The 23,670-nt window shown below is 43.8% G+C and overlaps 1 protein-coding gene and 1 pseudogene across 3 annotated transcripts in view; one reads left to right on the forward strand and one right to left on the reverse strand.

Moving 5' to 3' along the window:
• Positions 1 to 542: 542 nt before the first annotated feature.
• The window catches only part of LOC144494918 (placenta-specific gene 8 protein-like), a 35,412-nt gene continuing 12,284 nt past the window's right edge, over positions 543 to 23,670 (forward strand). The window contains exon 1 of one of the 3 annotated variants that reach the window (XM_078214529.1): positions 543 to 660. The gene's annotated coding sequence lies outside the window, so the exon portion shown is untranslated. Of the gene's footprint in view, positions 661 to 2,522; positions 2,543 to 9,462; positions 9,601 to 23,670 lie in introns of those variants that run through there. The other 2 variants (XM_078214537.1, XM_078214520.1) reach the window with 2 other exon arrangements.
• On the reverse strand, positions 10,485 to 10,641 carry LOC144502114 (U2 spliceosomal RNA; annotated as a pseudogene).

Below are 23,670 nucleotides of genomic sequence, written 5' to 3' on the forward strand. Positions count from 1 at the left end.
AGTAGACATAAAAAATCCTAGGATTATAATTCAGAGTGGGGAAAATCCTCCAGTGCTCTGGTAAATATTTATCCCTCAATCAACATCAAAAACACAATGTTCTGGCCATTGTTTTTTTGTTGTTAGTGAGATTTGCTGTTTATAAATTGGCTCCCTCATTTCCTTGCCAACAACAGTAACATTTCAAAACTACCTCAATCAGCTGCACAGTAAGAAGTCTCACAACACCAGGTTAAAGTCCAACAGGTTTATTTGATAGCACAAGCTTTCGGAGCGCTGCTCCTTCATCAGGTGAGTGAAAAATTGGGTTCACAAACAGGCATACATAGACACAAACTCAATTTACAAGGTAATGGTTGGAATGCGAGTCTTAACAGGTAATCAGGTCGTTACAGGTACAGACAATGCGAATGGATGAGGGATAATCACAGGTTCAAGAGGTGTGAATTGTCTCCAGCCAGGACAGTTAGTGAGATTTTGCAAGCCCAGGCAAGCGTGAGGGTTACAGATAGTGTGACATGAATCCAAGATCCCGGTTGAAGCCATCCTCGTGTGCGGAACTTGGCTATCAGTTTCTGCTCAGCGATTCTGTGTTGTCATGTGTCGTGAAAGCCGCCTTGGACGGCTGCAAAGAGTTTTAAAACATCCTGTGGTTGTAAGGTGGGCTAATGGTAAGATACTTGGTCGTGTGGATGAGCAGAGAGATCTCGGTGTCCATGTGCATAGATCCCTGAAAGTTGGCACCCAGGTTGATAGGGTTGTTAAGAAGGCGTACAGTGTGTTAGCTTTTATTTATATAGGGATTGAGTTTCGGAGCCATGATGTCATGTTGCAGCTGTACAAAACTCTGGTGCGGCCGCACTTGGAGTATTGCGTACAGTTCTGGTCGCCGCATTATAGGAAGGATGTGGAAGCATTGGAAAGAGTGCAGAGGAGATTTACCAGGATGTTGCCTGGTATGGTGGGAAGGTCTTATGAGGAAAGGTTGAGTGACTTGAGGCTGTTTTCGTTAGAGAGAAGAAGGTTAAGAAGTGACTTAATAGAGACATACAAGATGATCAGAGGGTTAGATAGGGTGGACAGTGAGAGCCTTTTTCCTTGGATGGTGATGGCTAGCATGAGGGGACATAGCTTTAAATAGATATAGGAAGATGTCAGAGGTAGGTTCTTTACTCAGAGAGTAGTAAGGGTGTGGAATGCCCTGCCTGCAACAGTAGTGGACTCATCAACATTAAGGACATTTAAAGGGTTATTGGATAAACATATGGATGATATTGGAATAGTGTAGGCTAGATGGGCTTTAGATTGGTTTCACAGGTCGGTGCAACATTGAGGGCTGAAGGGCCTGTACTGCGCTGTAATGTTCTATGTTCTATGTCTATGTTCTAAGGTGGACGACAGAAATGCAAATCTTATCAGAAGAAGTAGAAATCTCTATTAGAGCTTAAATTTCCAGTTTATTTGCACAGATGGCGGAAACCTTGAGTAATATATATCAGGTGAATCACACACAAAGTTTGATGCTGAGTCACACATGGAGACCTTAGACCAGATGACAAAAAGCTTGATTAAAGTGTTTTAAGGAGTGTCTTAAAGGCACGAATTAAAATGGGGAGAGGTCTAGGGACGGTTTTCAAGAGCTACAGGTATCTTGGAGGATTGTGGGGTTGGAGGAGGTTACTGTGATGGAAAGACTGTATGGCATGGAGGAATTTGAAAACAAGGTTGAGAATTTTAAAATCAAGACATTGATGTCCGGGAGCCAAATAGGGGCGATAGGGGAAGATGATAGAGTGCGAATGGAGACATTGGCAGCAGAGTTTTGGAAGACCTTGAATTCACAGAGGGCACAATTTTGGAGCTCAGCCAGGAGCACCTTAGAATAGTCGAATCAAGAGATAACAAAAGCGTGAATGAGGGTTTGAGCAGCAGATGAGGTAAAACAACGATGAAGTCGAGCAATGTTAGAGATGGAAATAGATAGTCTTAGTGATGGCAAGAATATGAGGTTGGAAACTCATTTCAGAATCATCAAGGCTGTGAATAGATTGGCTTATTCTCAGACTCTTTCCACAGAGAGGGATGGAGTCGGTGGTGAGGGAACGGAGGTGTGCTCCGAAAGCTCATGGTATTTGCTACCAAATAAACCTGTTGGACTTTAACCTGGTGTTGTGAGACTTCTTACTGTGCTTACCCCGGTCCAACGCCAGCATCTCCACATCACGAGGGAACGGAGGAGCAGGGACCAAAACATTGACTTCAGTCTTCCCAATATTTAAATAGAAGAAATTTCTGCTCATCCCCTACTGGATGTCGGATAAGCAGTCTGATAAGTTAACAACAGTGGGAGAGTGGAGGGAGGTGTTCATGAGGTAGAACTGGATATCATCTGCGAACATGTGAAAACAAATGCTGTGCTTTCCAATGATGTTGATGAGTGGCAGCATGTTGATACGAGAAAGCCAAGGATAGATCCAGAGGTAATGGTGCGGGAGCAGAAAGAGAAGCCATTGCAAGTGATGCCATGTCTACAAATAGAAAGGTAAGAGTGGAACCAGGTGACAGCAGTTCCACCCAGCTGGATGATAGCGAAGAGGTTGGGACAGAATGCTGTGCTCAGCTGTATCAAAGGCTACAGACAGGTTGAGAAGGACAAGGAGGGCAAGCGACATCCATGTAGCTATGCAATTCCTTTTTAGCACGAGCATTGTGGAGGCGGGCACAAGCACAGGGGCCATGTTATTTCAGGAATTCTGGTGCAATAGTCCACTGCTTTGCCACATTCCAGGCCCCTTAATACTTTCTCCGATTCTGTGATTGTAAAGGGATCAGGACAGGTGTGCTTCTGGTGTTTTTTTCAGGTGATGCATTTTATTTTCTTTCTTAAGCAAAGATAAAGAAAATACAAAATGAGGAAAGAAAATAAATGAGGGCAGAGATTATGGTCCAAAATTCTTGATGTTAAGTCCAGAGGATATAATGTGCCTAATTGAAAGATGAGGTGCTGTTTCTCGATCACTCGTTGAGCTCCAGTGGGACAACATAGCAGGTCAAGGTAAGAAATGACAGCGTGAGAGCAAGGCGGATAATTAAAATGACAGGCCACTGGAAGTTCGCAATCATGCTTGCAGACTGAATGGAGGTGCTTTGCAAAATGGTCTCCCCACTGTAGAGGAGACCACACTGTGCATAAGGAATACCAACAGGATAAACCAAATTGAAAGAGGTGCAAATAAATCACTGCTTCACCTGTTACGAGTGTTTAAGGCCTTCTGGTGAGGAGAGAGGAGATAAAAGAGCAAGTGTTACATCTCTTGCGTTTGCATGGGATGGTGTTTTGGGAAGGAGACAGGATGTTCGGATTGACTGAGGAGTGGACCAGGGTATCACGGAGGGTACGGTCTCTTCGGAATTCTGAGAGGGAAAGACGTGTTTGCTGGTGGCATTGTGCTAGAGGTGTTGGAAATGGCAGAAAATGATCTTGAACCCGAAAGCTGATGGGGTGAAAGGGGAGGATGCGGGAAACCCCTCGCATGGTTCTGGGAGGGAGAAGAAAGGGTGAGATCAGAAGTGTAGGAAATGGTGAGATATTAAAGAGTTAATGTCCACTGTAGAGGGCAAGGTGAACTATTGGGCTTGCAAGAACGGCAGAGAAACAGCTCATGGGAGCAAACTGACAAAACAGGTTAACCAAAGGCTCCAGCTTGCTGAGCCCGGCTGGGGTGCGAGTCTAGCTGAGTACGTGATAATGTTCTCTTTTGCGCTAACAAATGGCGTATCCTAAAGACATTATGCTTATGTTCTGATGGGTGGGGGTTGTAAGTAGTAAATGTGTATTTTAATAGGATGGTCTTTCTTATGCAGCAATTCCTGTAACTACTCGTTTTTGATTGAATCGGGTGATGTGTGCTTAAGTCTAGACATTTTTGATTGAATCAGATGATGTGTGTTTAAGTCTTGTTTGAAATCACATCTACCTGATGGAATTGTAAACTGTATAAAAGCCTTGTTGCTTCGTGTGCTTTTTACTAACTGACTTCCAGCACTGAGTGGAGGTTAAGTAGTAAAGGTTAGCCAGCCTACATATGTAGGACAAATAAAGAACTTTGATTCTGACAACGGTTGGTGTTTGCCTTTGTATCAAGGACGGAAGAGTCTTGTGAAAAACGAACTTAAGAATGGGACCTGCCAAACATGGTGGGGGGAATCATGGGTGTCGTACTGCCGCACCGAAGCACTGCTCCAGCACCTATAGACCCCAATTGATTATTCTTTCCACTGATCTCAGTGGAGTCCCCTCCATTAATTTTCTGACTGGATTTTCACTCTGTAAGATTGGCACTGATTTGAATCCTCACTGCCTCCAGTATTGAAGCTACTTGTTTCCAGGAGTAAACTTCAGCTTCTTTCTTCCAAGTGTTTATCAAGTTCCTTGAGTGTATCTATACTAGAATCGCAGAATGTTACAGCACACAAGGAGGCCATTCAGCACATTGTCTTTATGTTTGTTCTCAGCCAACCCTGCTCTATCTTTTCCCTGTAGCCCAGTAAGATCTTTTCTCTTCAGTTAATCCAATTCCCTTTTGAAAATTGCCATTGAAACTACCTCCACCAGATACCCGCAGGCAGTGCATTCCAGATCCAAATCATTTGTTGCACAAGGAAGTTTCTCCTCATGCCTCTGCAGGAGTCATCACTGAGAGTATGTCTGAGGTCTCCTGCACAGCCTACATAAGGTGGCAGGAAAAGTTCAGTACACTTTTGTATCAGTATAATTGTAGTCTATTTTGCAGCTTAGAAATGGGTTTGGGCTTGAACATTTCCTATTAGCTGGCCCAAGCTGCGTTGGTGGGAAAGCTACCTGGAGGAAAATATGATAACCTTAACTTAAAAAACTCCTTAGTCACTGCAATGAGGAATCAGGACACATTTAATTACTAATCTCTTCTGTCTAACACAGAGCCCCTTTGTCAATAGTATTGCTACTTCCTTCTTCCCCACCATCAAATAAGGAACACTCTTCAATTCTCATCCCAGAGTAAAGGATTGTTGGGCCTGGAAGTAATGTTCATGACCCAGCTCAGTGGGCTGATAATTCTCTCGGGAGTCCTTTCATTACCTCCTTGCTATTACCCAAGGGAAACAGTCCGTGAAGATACATCCTAAAAGTACAAGCATCACTTGTTGAGCAATCAACACCAAATAAAGGTGCCCTTTCCTGTATGGTTACGTTTTATTTAATACAAAAGATAAGTGCATATTTTAGTTCCAAGTGATCATCAATCACCTTTGTTAACACAGCGCTTGGTCAATGATTAATTCAGAAATACTGCTTTGGAAATTGTGGTGAGAATGGAACTCACCATCCTAGGTAAGCTTTTTGTTTCGACGAGGTGCGAGAGTAAATCCGTGAATTAGTGACTGGACTCTGAAATAACTTTCAGTAAAATGATAGGAGGGATCATGAACAGTGCTATCCAGTGGCACTTGTTCAGCAATAACCTGCTGACGACTCAGTTTGGGTTCATAGAATCCCTACAGTGCAGAAGGAGGCCATTCAGCCTATTGAGTCCCACCCAGGTTCTATCCCCATAGCCCCATGCATTTACCCTAGCAAGTCCCCCTGACACTAAGAGGCAATATAGCATGGTCAATCCATCTAACCCGCACATCTTTGGACTGTGGGAGGAAACCAGAGCAGCCAGAGAAATCCCACGCAGACATGGGAAAATGACACGGGGTTCCACCAGGGTCACTCAGCTCCTGACCACGCTACAGCCTTGAAGTGGGAGGTTCATTGATGATTGCATAATGTTCAGCACCATGCATAACTCATCACATACTGAAGTAGTTAATGTCTAAATGCAGCAAGACCTGGACAATATCCAGGCTTGAGCTGACAAATAACATTCGCGCTACACAAGTGCCAGGCAATGACCATCTCCAACAAGAGAGGATCTAACCATTACGCTTTGATATTCAATGGCATTACTATTACTGAATCCATCACATCAACATCCTGGAGGTCACCATTGACCAGAAATTGAACTGAACTAGCCATATAAATATTGTGGTTACCAGAGCACGTCAAAGGGTAGAAATCCTGTGATGATTAGCTCACCTCCTGACTCCCTAAAGCCTGTCCACCATCTACAAAGCACAGGTCAGTAGTGTGATGGAATACTCTCCACTTGCCTGGTTGAGTGAAACTAACATCACTCAAGAAGCTTGATACCATCCAGGACAAAGCAACCCATAAACATTCACTCCCTCCAGTGACAGTAGTGAGTACCATCTACACCTCAGAAATTCACCAAGGCTCCACAGACAACACCTTCCAAACCCACGACCATTACTATCTAGAAGACAATGGCAACGGATAGATGGGAACACCACCACCTGGAGGTTACCCTCCAAGTTATTCACCCTCCTGACTTGGAACTATACTGCCGTTCCTTCACTGTCACTGAGTCAAAGTCCTAGAGTTCCCTCACTAACAGCATTGTGGGTGTACCTACACCTCAAGGACTGCAGCGGTTCAAGAAGGCAGCTCACCAGCACCTTCTCAATGGCAATTAGTGAAATGCACTATAGTGTTTGTATTCAATCATTTTTTTTTAAGATTGGGATACCATTTTTAAAGGGTGCCCCGATACAGAACCTCCCCCTCCCCCGCCCCCACCGGCACAATGGAATTCCCCTCGGATTCTGCTCCCAGCAGAAAAAGGACAAAGAACCAGCAACATTGTAAATCAGGGATCAAAAAACAGGCTCAATATTTGCCTATGTATTTTGCCACACATGATCCAAAAATAGCCACACTCTTCAGAAGTGAATCTTCAAAATAAAACTGGTTACTGAACAGATTTAATTTCTTCCTTCTTCTAAGAAACCAGCCCCCACCCCGCTCCCCAACACTGAACATCAGGATTCCCATAATGTCACTAGCGAGGGGTGGGGACAATCAGGACAGGAAATCTCACTGGCATAAACTGTGTTTTGGAATTCCTGTGGGATTTCCTGTTTCCTCCCCCCCCCCCCCCCCCCCCCCCCCCCCCGCATTCCAACCCCAGTAACCAGAAAATCTTCCATTGTGCTAAATGGCCTCCTCTCTGCTGGAACCATTCTATGATTCTAGTACAGATACAGTAGAAGCCTCACAACACCAGGTTAAAGTCCAACAGGTTTAATTGGAATTATGAGCTTGCAGAGCGCTGCTCCTTCTGATGAAGGAGATCCTCCTGATGAAGGAGCGAGACTCCGAAAGCTTGTGATTCCAAATAAAATTGTTGTATTTTAACCTGGTGTTGTGAGACTTCTGACTGTGTCCACCCCAGTCCAGCATCGGCATCTCCACATCATAGTACAGAGGCATTCAAGGGTCTTAATAACCATCTGAGGAAGTAAGAAGTTGAAGGTTACCCTGATAGTATGATCAGGAAGGGTGGGAGGAGGCTTGTGTGGAACTTGAAAGTTAACATAGATGAGGTGGGCCAAATGGCCTGTTTCTATGCTGCAAATTCCATGTAAAGTTGCCAGTACAGAATACAAACACTATATTGCATTTCACATCCTCAGGCCATCACAGCCAAGGGATTAATGTTCAATAGGCAAACACAGCACAGGGTGTTTGGAAATATTGATGGTGTTTTAGGGAACCTTGAGCTTCTAAGATCCTGAAATGCCTGTTTATGGGAAAGCTGTGTGCAGGGAATTGCAATGTCTGTATTTTTTTTACAGTGAGGGAGCTGTATAGGATGGTTATTGCTGTTGCTGCTGTACATTGACTCAGAGACATTCAGCAGCAGCTTGAGGCCTGGGTCCCTGGGTTTGGCCTTCCCTCCGCCACCTCTCAACCTCCCCAGGTTCCAGATTCACAGCCGCACCACAAGCTCCGGACCTTCTGGTCAACTGTTACCATCCGGCCTGAACCCAAACTCCAGGAACTCATGGGCAAACTTAGCCTTGTGCTCCGCATCATTACGCAGGTAGAATTCACTCAACATGATCCCCGCAGCAGCCTCCTCCATGTCACAAGTCACGCAGTCCCACGTGGTTGGGAGAGGATTTCCCTCCAGTTCTGATTGTTGCCGTCAGTGAGCCAAATCCCTCTGCATGTGTTACTCCTGGAAACAAGTAGCTTCAATACTGCAGGCAGTGAGGATTCAAATCTTAGAGTGAAAATCCAGTCAGACAATTAACGGAGGGGATTCCACTGAGATCAGTGGAAAGAATAATCAAGTGTGGCCTATTATGGATAGCCAATCATCAAAGGAGAGTTTACCAACCAGCGGTGAATTTTAAAGCTTTTACATAGGAGGTGCTGGAGTGACCCTCCCGTGCACCCTGGAAACCCTACACCATATCCTGCAGTGAAGTCCTGGGATTGAGATGATTGACCTCCAACAACCACAAACCATCTTCTCTGATGCTAGGTGTAACTCCAACCAGCGGCGAGTTTCCCCCTGATTCCCATTGACTCTAGATTTGCTAGGATGCTATACTTTGTCAAATGCTGCCTTGATGTCAAAGGCAGTCACTCTCATCTCACCTCTGGCATTCAGCTCTTTTGTCCATGTTTAGACCAACGCTGTAATGTGGTCGGGAGCTGAGTTGCCCTGGTGGAACCCAAACTGAGCGCCAGTAAGCAGTTGATTTCTGAATAAGTGCCACTTGATAGCACTGTTGATGACCCGTTCTATCAATTTGCTGATAATTGAGAGACTGATTGACCAGGTTGGATTTGTCCTGCCTTTTGTGTACAGTAAGAAGTTTAACAACACCAGGTTAAAGTCCAACAGGTTTATTTGGTAGCAAAAGCCACACAAGCTTTCGGAGCTGCAAGCCCCTTCTTCAGGTGAGTGGGAATTCTGTTCACAAACAGAGCATATAAAGACACAAACTCAATTTACATGAATAATGGTTGGAATGCGAATACTTACAACTAATCAAGTCTTTAAGAAACAAAAGAACTTATATGCTCTGTTTGTGAACAGAATTCCCACTCACCTGAAGAAGGGGCTTGCAGCTCCGAAAGCTTGTGTGGCTTTTGCTATCAAATAAACCTGTTGGACTTTAACCTGGTGTTGTTAAACTTCTTACTGTGTTTACCCCAGTCTAACGCCGGCATCTCCACATCATTTTGTGTACAGGACATACCTGGGCAACTTTCCACATTGTCAGGTAGATGCCAGCATCATAGCTGTACTGGATCAGCTTAGTAAGGGGTGCAGCAGGTTCTGGAGCATAAATCTTCAGTGTTATTACTGGAATGTTGACAGGGCTCAGAGCCTTTGCAGTATCCAGTGTTTTCAACCATTTCTTGATATTCCAACTGGATCCCTTCAACGCTTCGCAATGTGCTAGCAGTACAACAATTTAAAAGCACTTAAGGCAAATGTTGAAATACTGGCCCTTATCACCTCCATGACTTTTCACTGAGCAATCACGTGTGAGGCATAAACTAACAACCGTAACTGTTTGGCAAAGATCCATCTCTTTATTTACTCCCATATAAAAACTGAAGATAGAAAGCACAACTGATTCTTCAACGTAGTGGAGTGGAAAGCGTCTCCGGGACTCGTTTCTTTACTAAAGACGGTAAGTAACTGTTAGATAAGGAAGGGTAAAAATTAAACCAGATCCAGAATTTTAAATACAGTCACCTTTGTGTGACATATATTAAACATTTACTGACCCCAAACTAATATACCTGGTATATCACAAGGAATGGATACAAATGGAGCTGAATTTAATTCTGTTTCGATTTTTTTCTGGATAGGTTTATTTCTGACTCATTATTTAAAATGTACTTGTTATACACAGGCAACCTTGAGATTTTTCGGTGCTGGTTAGTGGAGGAGTAGAGCATGAACTTTGGACTTAGATATTCAAAAACATTTTTAAAACTTGACCTTCCCAAAGGGAACTGAAGTGCTTTCATAATGATTAGGGCACTCTAACAGTAACTTGCATGGGGTGTACAAAGCAGATACTTATTCTCAAAGGGAAATGCTGGTAAAGTCAAGGGATCAACTCGAAACTAATGAATAATGCACTACTTGCACTTCCCGCAGGGGAAACATGTCGGCGCATTGTAAGCAGCAGGCTCCTTAATTCGACCAAAAACACACTGATCTGATTAAGTCACAAAGTCAGAAGTGGTGCCAAAGCACCACTTATGTTATGAAAACATAAAGGAAACTGTAAAAATAAGTTCAAATTTTAAGGAAAATGTACTGCATTTTTGATGACAAATTTTTTTTTTGTTTTTATACTTTTCCAATTCAATCAAACCAAGTCCAATTCAGAGTCTCAACAAGTTGAGACATTTCCAATCCAGGCTGACAAGACAGGGCATGCAATCCTCTACCCTGTCTTGGGCCTGATCTACATGAGCCAAGCTGATTGGAGCAGGCGGAGAATTCCTCCTCCAAGGCTTGATCTCATTTGCATCTTAGCCAAAAGGCCGAGATACCGCTTTAAAAAATTGCTTCATATGAAACATATAAAGCTTATAATGTGACCCAATGACCACTACCAAGTGCAGCATCAGCAGACTACACTTGATCTTAGCCAAAAGGCCCCTGATAAGAACAGATACTACACTTGATCTTAGCCAAAAGGCCAGTGATGAGCAAAGGATTCTGAAGCTGAAGTAGCGTTAAGCATTTAATTTGTGAATCAGTCAGTGAGAACAATTTAGTGTCCCTTAAGGTAGTTGTGCCTTATGAAATCATAGGAACAGGAAAAGTCCATTTAGCTACTCGAGCCTATCCCATCATTGAATGAGATCGTGATTCACCTTCAGACTGCACCCATCCCTCCTTTGTCTCATCTGACTTAGCAACTTAAATCTATCCATCTCAGGTTTAAAATTAATAAATATGGTAGCACCAATTGCCATTTGCATTCGAGTTTCAAACTTCCACCACCCTTTGTTTCCTAATTTCAGTCCAGAAAAATATCTTCAGTTTTTAGACAATGTTTCCAAGTCCTGCAGGATTTTATGGCCTCACTCGACATGAGACTGGAAAATTCCGCCTAAGGACATTTCCATTGTCCGCCCTTCGCCCGCTCCAATTCCGTGGTGGGTGGGGCGGTAAATTTCCAGCGCAAGACTCCACAAATAGCAAAAATAGTTTATCTCCGTCAATTTTATCAGTTCACCTTAATATCCCAAAAAATATTGATCAAACCACGTGGATTACAAGCTTGGTGGGTGTAATGTCTCATTGTAATTTAACTATTGGTGTCTAAGTATCATTCTGGCAAATCACTGCTGCACTCCCTCAGAGGTGAATATATAATTTTTTTAACCTTTCTTGGGGTGTGGGCAACATAGACAAAGCTCGCGTTTGTTGCCGATCCGTAATGGTCCTGAAAAAGGTGATGGTGAGCTGTCTTTTTGAACCAGACCTGGTGTAGCTACACCAACAGTGCTGTTAGAGAGGGAATTCCAGGTTTTAGTTTCTTCTTTATTTGCTAAATTTTAATAACAATCATAATGAAAAACAGTACAGAAAATAGTTTATTGTATGGTAATAATTCAATAAACTTACATTTGGAAGAGAAAGAGAAAGAAAAGGGAAAGGATAAGAGAAGTAGGGAGGGAGTTTCAGGATTTTGAGTCAGCGACAGTGAAGGAACAGAAATATACTCCCAAGTCAGGATGGTGAGTGACTTGAAGGGGAACTCGCAGCCGGTGGTGCTCCCATCATTTGCTGCCCTTGCCCTTCAAGGTGATAGGGGCTGTGGCCTTGGAAAGAGCAGTGAATGGAGCCTTGTTGAGTTGCTGCATTGCAGTTTGTAGATGGTACACACTGCTGTCATCATAGAAATGTAACATTGAAACATAGAAGCTTGCTCTGCCATTCAATATGTTCATAGCTGATCGTCCAACTCACTAGCCTGATCTCAACTTCCTCCCATATCCTTTGATCCCCTCTGCTTCAAGTGCTATACCTAACCGCTTCTTGAAAACATTCAATGTTTTGGCCTCGACTACTTTCTGTAGTGGTGAATTCCATAGGCTGTCCGCTCTTTGGGTGAAGAAATTTATTTTCATCTCTGTCCTAAACAGTCTACCTTGTATCCTCAGACTGTGACCCCTGGTTCTGGACACACCCACCATCGGGAACATCCTTCTTTCATCTACCCTGTCTAGCCCTGTTAGAATTTTATAGGTTTCTATGAGATCCCCACTCATTCTTCTGAACTCCAGCGAATACAATCCTAACTGACTCAATCTCTCCTCATATGTCAGTCCCACCATCCCAGGAATTAGTCTGGTAAATCTTCCTTGCACTCGCTCTAGAGCAAGAACATCCTTCCTTTAATAAGGAGACCGAAATTGCACACAACATTCCAGGTGTGGTCTGACTAAGGCCCTGTATAACTGCATCAAGGCATCCCTGCTCCTGTACTCAAACCTTCTTGCTATGAAGGCCAACATACTATTTGCCCTTTTTACTGCCTGCTCCACCTGCGTGCTTACCTTCAGTGACTGGTGTACAAGGACATCCAGGTCTTATTGCACATTCCCCTCTCCTAATTTATGGCCATTCAGATAGTAATCTGCCTTCCTGTTTTTACTACCAAAGTGGATAACCTCACATTTATCCAAATTATACTGCATCCGCCAATCATTTGCCTTCTCACTCAACTTGTCCAAATCACACTGAAGGATCTCTGCATCCTCCTCGCAACTTTGTGTCATTTGCAAATTTGGAGATATTACATTTAGTTCCCTCATCTAAATCATTAATATATATTGTGAATAGCTGGGGTTCTAGCACTGATCTCTGCAGTACCCCACTAACCAGTGCCTGCCAATCAGTTAAAGATCAGTTTATTCCTACTCTCTGTTTCCTGTCTGACAACCAGTTTTCTATCCATCTCAATACACTACCCCAACTCCTTGTGCTTTAATTTTACACACTAATCTCTTATGTGTCCAAATAAACCACATCCATTGGCCAGCTCCCCACCCCCCACCCCCCCCCCCCCTTCATCAGCTCTACTAGTTACATCCTCAAAGAATTCCAATATATTTGTCAAACATTATTTCCCTTTCATAAATCCATGCTGACTCTGTCTGATCCTGCCTCTGTCTTCCAAGTGTTTTGCTATAAAATCTTTGTTAATGGACTCTAAAACTTTCCCCACTACCGACATTAGGCTTACTGGTCTATAATTCCCTGTTTTCTCTCTACCTCCCTTTTTAAATAGTGGGGTTACATTAGCTACCCTCCAATTTGTAGCTGTTCCAGAATGTACAGAATCTTGGAACATGACCACCAATGCATCCAGTATTTCTCGGGCCACTTCCTTAAATTCTTTGGGATGTAGATTATCAGGTGCTGTGGTTTATCAGCTGTCAATCTTATCAGTTTCCCTAAGACAATTTCCCAACTAATATTAATCTTGCATAGATTTTCTTTGGGTGCTCCGGTTTCCTCCCACAGTCCAAAGACATGCTCATTAGGTGCATTGGCCATGCTAAATTTTCCCTCAGTGTACCCGAACATGCGCCGGAGTGTGGCGACTAGGGGAATTTCACAGTAACTTCATTGCAGTGTGAATGTAAGCCTGCTTGTGACTAATAAATAAACTTTAAACTTTATCTCCTTCAGTTCCTCTCTCTCACTAAACCCTATGTTCCCCAACATTTCTGGTATATCATTTGTCTCCTCCTTTTGTGAAGATGGAACCAAATTATGTATTGAGTTGGGCAGCCATTTCTTTGTTCCCCATTTTAAATTCTCCTATTTCTGACTGTAAGGGACCTACATTTGTCTTCACCAATTTTATACTGCTCACATACCTGTAGAAACTTATACAGTCAGTTTTTACGTTCCCCACAAAGTTGTTCTCATACTCTATTTTCCCCTTCTTAATCAGTCCCTTGGTCGTCCTTTGCTGAATTCTAAACTGTTCCCAATCCTCAGGTCTGCTGTTTTCCTTGGCCAACTTGTATGCCTCTCCCTTGAATCTAACACTATCTCTAATTTCCCTTGTAAGCCATGGTTTGGCCGCCTTTCCAGCTTTACTTTTGCGCCAGACAGGAATAAACAATTGGTGAAGTTCACCCATGCATTCCTTGAATGTTTTCCATTGTCTATCCACTATTGTCAGTGACATTTCCCAATCTATCATTGCCAACTCGTGCCTCATATCTTCATAGTTTATTTTATTAAGATTCTGGACCCTAATCTCAGAATCAATTATGTCACTCTCCATCTTGGTGAAAAATTCTATCATGTTATGGTCGCTCATAACCAAGGAGTCTTGCACAACTAGGTTACCAATTATTCCTTTCTCATTACACAACACCCCGTTTAGAATGGCCTGCTCTCTAGTTGGTTCCTCAACGTATTGGTCTAGAAAACCATCCCGTACACCAGGAATTCTGCCTCTACGGTATTGTGACGAATTTAATTTGCCCAATCCATTTGCAGATTAAAATCACCCATAATTACAGATGTTCCTTTCCTTTATGCAATGATGATGGAAGGAGTGAATGGTTAAAGTGGTAGGCAGAATGCCAATCAAGAGGGCTGCTATGTCCTGGTTGTTGTCAAGCTTCTTGAGTGTTGTTGGAGCTGCAACCATCCAGGCACCCCCAACTTGTGCCTTGTAGATTGTGGACAAGATTTTAGGGAGCCAAGAGATGAGTTACTTGCTGCAACTTTCTCAGCCTTTGACTTGTTTTTGTAGCCACAATATTTATATGGCTGGACCAGTTCAGTTTCTGGCCAATGGTAACTTGCAGGATGTGATAGTGGGAGATTCAGCAACGCTTCCATTGAATATCAAGGAGAGATGGTTAGATTCTCTCTTTTTGGAGATGTCATTGTTTGGCACTTGCGTGGAATGAAAGTTACCTGCCACTTACCAGCCCAGCCTGAATGCTGTCCAGATCTTGCTGCATATGAACATGAACAGCTTCAGTATCTAAAGAGTTGCAAATAGTATTGAACACTGTGCAATCATCAGTGAACATCCCCTCTTCTGACCATACGATGGAGGGAAGGTCATTGTTGAACTAGCTGCAGGTGGTTGGGCCTAGGACTCTACCATATAGAGCTCCTGCAGACATGTCCAGGGACTGACATGATTGGCATCCAGCAATTGCAACCATCTTCCTTTGCACCAGGTATGACACTAACCAATGGAAAATTTTCTCCCTGATACCCATTTACTTTGAATTTATTAGGGCTCATTGATGCCACATTTGGTCAAATGCTATCACTTTCACATCACCTCTTGAGTTTAGCTCTTTTGTCCGTTTTTGGACCAATGTTATCATTTTCTCAGGAGTCAACTGGCCCTGGCAGAACTCAAACTGAGCGTCACTGAGAAGGTTATAACTGAGTTAATACCTCTTGATAGTAGTGGTAACAACCCCTTCCATCACTTTGTTGATTATTGAAAGTAGACTGTTGGGGTGACAATTGGCTATGTTTGACTTGTTTATGCTGACAGGAGTTACCTGAGCAATTTTCCACATTGTTGGGTAGATGCCAGTGTTGTAGCTGAACTGAAACAGCTTGGCCAGAGGCACAGCTACTTCTGGAGCACAAATCTTCAGTACTACTGCCAGGATGTTGTCAAGGTCCTAATCTTTCCTGCATCCAGTGCATTCAGCCATTTCTTGATATCACATGAAATGAATTGAAATATCCAAAGTCTAGCATTTGTGATGCTGGAACTTCAGGAGGAGGCTGGGATGAATCATCCACTCAGCACATCGGGATGAAGGTAGATGCAAATATTTCAGCCTTGCCTTTTGCAGTGATGTGCTGGGTTCCCAATCATTAAGATTGGGGACAATTGTGGAGCCTTCCCCTCCTGTTAGAATGAATTTAGTCCTTTAACTTTGCACCACCATTCATGCCTGGATGTGGCAGCACTGCAGAGCTTAGATCTGATCCATTGGTTGTAGAACATAGAACGTAGAACATAGAACATAACAGCGCAGTACAGGCCCTTCGACCCTCGATGTTGTGCCGACCAGTGAAACCAATCTAAAGTCCGTCTAACCTACACTATTCCAATATCATCCATATGTTTATCCAATAACCATTTGAATGCTCTTAATGTTGACGAGTCCACTACTGCTGCAGGCAGGGCATTCCACGCCCTTACTACTCTGAGTAAAGAACCTACCTCTAACATCTGTCCTATATATATCACCCCTCAATTTAAAGCTATGTCCCCTCGTGCTAGCCATCACCATCCGAGGAAAAAGGCTCTCACTATCCACCCTATCTAATCCTCTGATCATCTTGTATGCCTCTATTAAGTCACCCCTTAACCTTCTTCTCTCTAACGAAAACAACCTCAAGCCCCTCAGCCTTTCCTCATACGATTTTCCCACCATACCAGGCAACATCCTTTTAAATCTCCTCTGCACCCTTTCCAACACTTCCACATCCTTCCTATAATGCGGCAACCAGAACTGTACGCAATACTCCAAGTGCGGCCGCATCAGAGTTTTGTACAGTTGCAACATGACCTCCTGGCTCCGAAACTCAATCCCTCTACTAATAAAAGCTAACACACCGTACGCCTTCTTAACAACCCTATCAACCTGGGTGCCAACTTTCAGGGATCTATGCACATGGACACCCAGATCCCTCTGTTCATCCACACTACCAAGTATCTTACCATTAGCCCAGTACTCTGTATTCCTGTTACTCCTTCCAAAGTGAATCACTTCGCACTTTTCCGCATTAAACTCCATTTGCCACCTCTCAGCCCAGCTCTGCAGCTTATCTATGTCCCTCTGTAACCTGCCACTTCCCTCTGCACTGTCTACAACTCCACCGACTTTAGTGTCATCCGCAAATTTACTAACCCATCCTTCTATGCCCTCATCCAGGTAATTAATAAAAATGACAAACAGCAGTGGCCCTAAAACAGATCCTTGCGGTACACCACTAGTAACTGAACTCCAGGATGAATATTTCCCATCAACCACCACCCTCTGTTTTCTTACAGCTAGCCAATTCCTGATCCAAACCACTAAATCAGCCTCAATCCCATGTGTCCATATTTTCTGCAAAAGCTTACCATGGGGAACCTTATCAAACGCTTTGCTGAAATCCATATACACCACATCAAACACTTCACCCTCATCCACCTCTTTGGTCACCTTCTCAAAGAACTCAATAAGGTTTGTGAGGCACGACCTACCCTTCACAAAACCGTGCTGACTATCCCTAATCAAATTATTCCTTTCTAGGTGATTATAAATCCTATCTCTTATAATCCTTTCCAATACTTTGCCCACAACAGAAGTAAGGCTCACCGGTCTATAATTACCAGGGTTGTCTCTACTCCCCTTTTTGAACAAGGGGACAACATTTGCTATCCTCCAGTCTTCCGGCACTGTTCCTGTAGACAATGACGAAAGAACGATCAAAGCCAAAGGCTCTGCAATCTCCTCTCTAGCCTCCCAGAGAATCCTAGGATAAATCCCATCTGGCCCAGGGGACTTATCCATTTTTACCCTTTCCAGAATTGCTAACACCTCCTCCTTATGAACCTCAATCCCATCCAGTCCAACAGCCTGCATTTCAGTACTCCCCTCGACACTGTCCCTCTCCAGTGTGAATACTGATGAAAAATATTCATTTAATGCCTCTCCTATCTCTTCAGACTCCACGCACAACTTCCCACTCCTGTCCTTGAATGGCCCTAACCTTACCCTAGTCATTCGTTTACTCCTGACATACCTATAGAAAGCTTTAGGTTTTCCTTGATCCTACCTGCCAAAGACTTCTCATGTCCCCTCCTGGCTCTTCTTAACTCTTTCTTTAGGTCCTTCCTGGCTAACTTGTAACTCTCAAGCTCCCTAACTGAGCCTTCACATCTCATCTTTACATAAGTCTCCTTCTTCCTCTTCACAAGAGATTCAACCTCCTTAGTAAACCACGGTTCCCTCACACGTCTGCTTCCTCCCTGCCTGACAGGTACATATTTATCAAGGGCGCGTAGTACCTGTTCCTTGAACAAGTTCCACATTTCAATTGTGCCCATTCCCTGCAGTTTCCTTCCCCAACCTATGCCAGCGAAATCTCCCCTAATCACATCATAATTTCCTTTCCCCCAGCTATAACTCTTGCCCTTTGGTATATACTTATCCTTTTCCATAGCTGAGGTAAACGTAATCGAATTGTGGTCACTGTCACCAAAGTGCTCACCTACCTCCAAATCTAACACCTGGCCTGGTTCATTACCCAGTACCAAATCCAATGTGGCCTCGCCTCTTGTTGGTCTATCTACATACTGTGTCAGGAAGCCTTCCTCCACACACTGGACAAAAACCGACCCCTCCAAAGTACTTGAACTGTAGCTTTTCCAGTCAATATTTGTAAAGTTAAAGTCCCCCGGTACAACTACCCTGTTATTTTCGCTCCTGTGTGGAATCACTTAGCTCTGTTTATCTGTTTGGCAGGCATGTAGTTTTGGCAGGTTGACACTTCATGTTTATCTAAGCCTGGTGCTGTCACTGACATTTCCTCCTGCACTCTTCGTTGAACCAGCGTTGATCCCCTTCATGGCTTCATGATAATGGTAGAGGAGGGAAAATGCTGGGCCATGAGGTTACAGATTATGGTTGAATACACTCCTGCTGTAGTTGAAGGCCCACAGCACCTCACGGATGCTTAGTTTTGAGTTGTTGCATCTGTTGCGAATCTATCCAATTTAACATGTTTGTAGTACCACACAACACGCTGCAGGGTATCCTCAGTGTGAGGATGGGACTTGGTCTTCACAATCCTTGTTTGGTGATCATTCCTTCCTAAACTGTCATGGACAGGTACATCTCCGACAGGTAGGTTGGTGAGGACAATTTAATTAGGTTCTTCGCTCTTGTTGGCTGAATCAATACCTGCCGCTGGACCAGTTTGACAGAAATGTCCTCCAGGACTCAGCCAGCTCGGTCAATATCAGTGCTACCATTCTTAGTGATGGATATTGAAGTCCCCATTCTGTGTCCTTACCACCTTCAGTGCGTCTTCCCCGTGTTATTCAACATGGAGGAGTTCATCAGCTGAGTGCAAATGGTAGGCAACAATCAGCAGGCTTCCTTTCTCATGTTTGACTCGATGTGATAAGACTTAATTGGCCCAGAGTCAATATGGAGGATTCCAAGGTCAACAGCCTCCCGACTGTCCTGGCTCTGTCCTGTTGGTGGGACAGCAGATGGAGATGGAGATTTTGATGGAGATCTGTGTTTTCCTCCCACCTCCACCTCAGCCTGAAGCAGTGTCTAAGGGTGCTGCTATTCACTAAGCATGTATTCACTGGGGTTGTGCCACCTTCTCAAACCAGACCTACAACCCCCAGAACTAGGGCAAGGATGGCATTGCCAGTTGCCGTAATTGATATTGCCATCCTCGATTTCTCGGATCCTTCCAAGCTGGAGCCGGTGATGTCATCAACGTCTCACTGATCGCTGTCCGCCGCTACATCAAGGATGTGACCATGACCCTGTGCACAAAGACTGGGGATATCATAGTCTTCTCACGAAGTAGAAAGCAGCAAGAAAACTATATGGCTTTGTCAGGGTATCATAAGAATCAAATCATAAAAAATAGGAGCAGGAATAGAGATAAAATGCGGGGGTGAAGGAAATGAGAAATAGAACCTTCGTTTGTGTAATCTCTATTTGTAATTCAACCTTTGGAGTCCAGTTATCACCCTAATAAATCTGTACTATGCTCCCTTCAAGGTCAACATGTACTTCCTAAGGCGTGGTAATCAGAAGTGCTCACAGTATCTAACCAGAGTTTTGTATAGTCAAAGCATTATTTCCGCACCCTTGTATTCTATGTCCTCCAGCTATAAAGGCCTATATTCTTTTACAAAGAACAATAAATAACAGTACAACACAGGAACAGGCCCTTCAGCCCACCAAGTCATGCCTCTCTAATTTAATATTTTCTTGCCTCTATGTGGTCCATATCTCTCTATTCCCTGCCTGTTCATATATCTATCCAGATGCTTCTTGAACGTTGTTATAGAATCTGCTTCCACCACCTCCTCCGGCAGTGCATTCCAGGCGTTCACCATCTTCTGTGAGATGCCCCTTACACCTCTTTTAACCTTTCCCCCTCTCACTCTCAACCTATGCCCCTAATTGGCTCTTTGACCCTGGGAAAAAGACTCTGACTATTCACTCTATCCAAGTCTGTCATAATCTTGTAAACCTCTATTGGGTCCCCCCTCATCGTCCACACTCCAATGAAAACAATCCAAGTTTATTCAACCTTTCTTCATAACTACGGCAATATTAGGCAGGAGCTAGGGAATGTAGACTGGGGGCGGCTGTTTGAGGGTAAATCCACATCCAATATATGGGAGTCTTTTAAACATCAGTTGTTAACAATTCAGGACAAGTATGTCCCTGTAAAAATGAAAGATAAAGATGGCAAGATTTGGGAACCCTGGATGACAAGAGAGATTATGAGTTTAGTAAAAAAGATAAAGGAGGCATACATAAGTTTCAGGAAATTAAAAATGGATAAGGCTCTTGAGGAATACAAAGATAGCAGGAAAGAGCTTAAACAGGGATTTGGGAAGGCTAAAAGGGGCCATGAAATGTCTTTGGCAGGCAGGATTAACGAGACCCAAGGCTTTTAATGCTTATATAAGGGGAAAGAGGGTAGTTAAGGAAAGGGTAGGTCCAGTCAAGGACAGTAGTGTGAATTTGCGTGTGGAGCCAGATGAGGTGGGCAAGGTTCTTAACAAGTACTTTGCATCAGTATTCACAAAGGAGAAGGATGTTGTGGATGATGAGTGTAGAAAGAAGGAGAGTGCACAAAAGATGTGCAATCAGCCTGGGTAGAAATAAGAAATAGCAAAGGGAAGAAGTACTTGGTAGGAGTAATCTATAGGTCCCAAAGCAGTAGTTCCGCAGTGGGGCACAGGATAAACCAGGAAATACTGGGGGCTTGCAAGAAAGGTACAGCAATAATCATGGATGATTTTAATATGCACATAGATTGGAAGAATCAAATTGGCCAGGGTAGCCTAGAGGCAGAGTTCATTGAATGAATTAGAGACTGTTTCTTGGAACAGTATGTTGCGGGGCAAACCAGGGAGCAGGCTACTCTGGATTTGGTATTGTGTATGAAAGATGATAAGGGGGGTAAAAAACATCCATGGCTACTCAAGGAGGTCAAGGACAATATAAAGACAAAAAACTACAGAATACCATATTGCAAAGGCTAGTGGCAGGCTGGAAGATTGGGAAACTTTCAAACATAAACAATGGGATACTAAAAAGTAATAAAAGGAGCTAAGATAAATTACGAAAGAAAACTAGCCTTACTGGACACGTTCATTGAGTTCTCCACAGTCTCTGTGCTCTGTACTGTGGCCCTTTTTGATTTTTGTCTTTGGTTTCTCTGACTTCCACTTTTCCCCTTACTGCCTTTTCTGTTCTGCATCGGTTCCCACCCCCCTGTCACATTAGTTTAAACCTTCCTCAACAGCACTAGCAAACATTCCCCCTAGAACATCGGTTCCAGTTCTGTCCAGGTGCAGACTGTCCTATTTGTACTGGTCCCACCTCCCCCAGAATGGGTTTCAATGTCCCAGGAATTTGAATCCCTCCCTCTTGCACCATTCCTCAAGCCAGGTATTCATCTTAGCTATCCTGACAATCCTACTCTGGCTAGCACGTGGCATGGTAGCAATCCCGAGATTACTACCTTTGAGGTCCCACTTTTTACTTTAATTCCTAATTCCCTAAATTCTTATAGTCTTTTTAATTTACTTTTGTACCTGTCCACGACATTTTAACAATCTCTATACCTGGACCCTCCACTGTTGCTAACTTTTCACAGGCAGCACGGTGGCACAGTAGTTAGCATTGCTGCCTTACAGCGCCAGGGATCTGGGTTCAATTCCAGCCTCAGATGACTATCTGTGTGGAGTTTGCACATTCTCCCCGTGTCTGCGTGGGTTTCCTCCGGGTGCTCCGGTTTCCTCTCACAGTCCAAAGATGTGTGGGTTAGGTTGATTGGCCATATTAAATTGCCTCTTAGCGTCAGGGGGATTAAGAGTGTTACGGGGATAGGGCCTGGGTGGGATTGTTGTCAGTGCAGACTCAATGGGCCAAATGGCCTCCTTCTGTACTGTAGAGATTCTATGATTCGATAAAGTATCATGATCCAACCTTTTTAGGCCTAAGTACCTTACATTTAAATTCTTTTCCTCACAGTTTTGGTGTAGTGGTATTGTTACTGGACTAGAAATCCAGAGGCCTAGGCTGATGCTCTGGGGATCTGGGTTCAAATCCCATCATGGCTGCTAGTGGAATGTAAGTTCAATGAATCAATCTGGAAGGTAATTAGTCTCAATAATGTTGACCATACCATCAGTTGTAGAAAGAGTCCATCTGGTTCACTAGCGTGTTTTCATAGAATCATGGAATCCCTACAGTACAGGAGGCGGCCATTCGGCCCATCGAGTTTGCACCAGCAACAATCCCACCCAGGCCCCATCCCTGCAACCCCACAAATTTACCCCACTAATCCCTCTAACCTACGCATCCTGGGACATTAAGGGGCAATTTAGCTTGGCCAATGCACCTAACCTGCACATCTTTGGACTGTGGGAAGAAGCTGAAGCACCTGGAGGAAACCCACGCAGACACGGGGAGAACATGCAAACTCCACACAGACACGGGGAGAACGTGCAAACTCCACACAGACAGTGACCCAAGCCGGGAATCGAACCCAGGTCCCTGGAGCTGTGAGGCAGCAGTGCTAACCACTGTGCCACCGTGCCACCACTCGGAAAGAAAATCTGCCATCATTACTGGGTCTTTCCTGCAGACCCAGACACCCCAGACCGACAGAATGAGCTTGACTCTTAACCGCCTTCCAAGATGGTCTATCATGCCACTCAGTTCAAGGGCAATTAGGGATGGGAACAAATGCTGGCTTTGCCAGTGACTCCCATATCCCATTAAAATAAATTTTTGAAAAGTTCATCTATTAATGTCTCTTTGTAATCTTATATTCCCGCCATCAATGCTTGCAATTCCATCTACTTTCATGCCATTGGCAAACTTGGATATGTGGTTCTCTGATCTAGGAGCTTGGTTGTTAATAAATATAGTGAATAGTTGAGGTCCCAACAAAGATTCCTGTGGCACACAACTGTCCGAACTCTGTAAAGCTAAGTATCTGTCCCTGATCCCTGACTCTTGCCACTCAGCTAATTTTATATCCCGTTGAATAATAAAACATGAATACGAAAGCAAAATACTGTGAATACTGGAAATCTGAACTAAAAATAGAAAATGCTGCAATTATTCAGCAGGTCTGGCAGATCAGGCCTAAAATGTTAACACTGTTTCTCTCTCCACAGATGCTACCAAACCTGCTGAGTATTCCCAGCACTTTCAGCCTGGAAGGGGTGTGAACATGATTACCATGAATCTAAATACATATTAATATTACTGAATGGCTTTTAATGCAGTTGCTTCCAGGGGTGTTAGATGTCCCGTCTCCCACCCCCCCCCATCCCCGCCCCAGTGACAAAACAAAAAAAGTAATGATGACCAGGCCGAGGCGCAGAGATAGGTCTAGCCCCTGGTTGATGAGTTACATTAAGAAGTCTCACAACACCAGGTTAAAGTCCAAC

Source organism: Mustelus asterias, chromosome 1 (assembly GCF_964213995.1).
Source record: "Mustelus asterias chromosome 1, sMusAst1.hap1.1, whole genome shotgun sequence".
NCBI classification, from domain to species: Eukaryota; Metazoa; Chordata; class Chondrichthyes; order Carcharhiniformes; family Triakidae; genus Mustelus; species Mustelus asterias.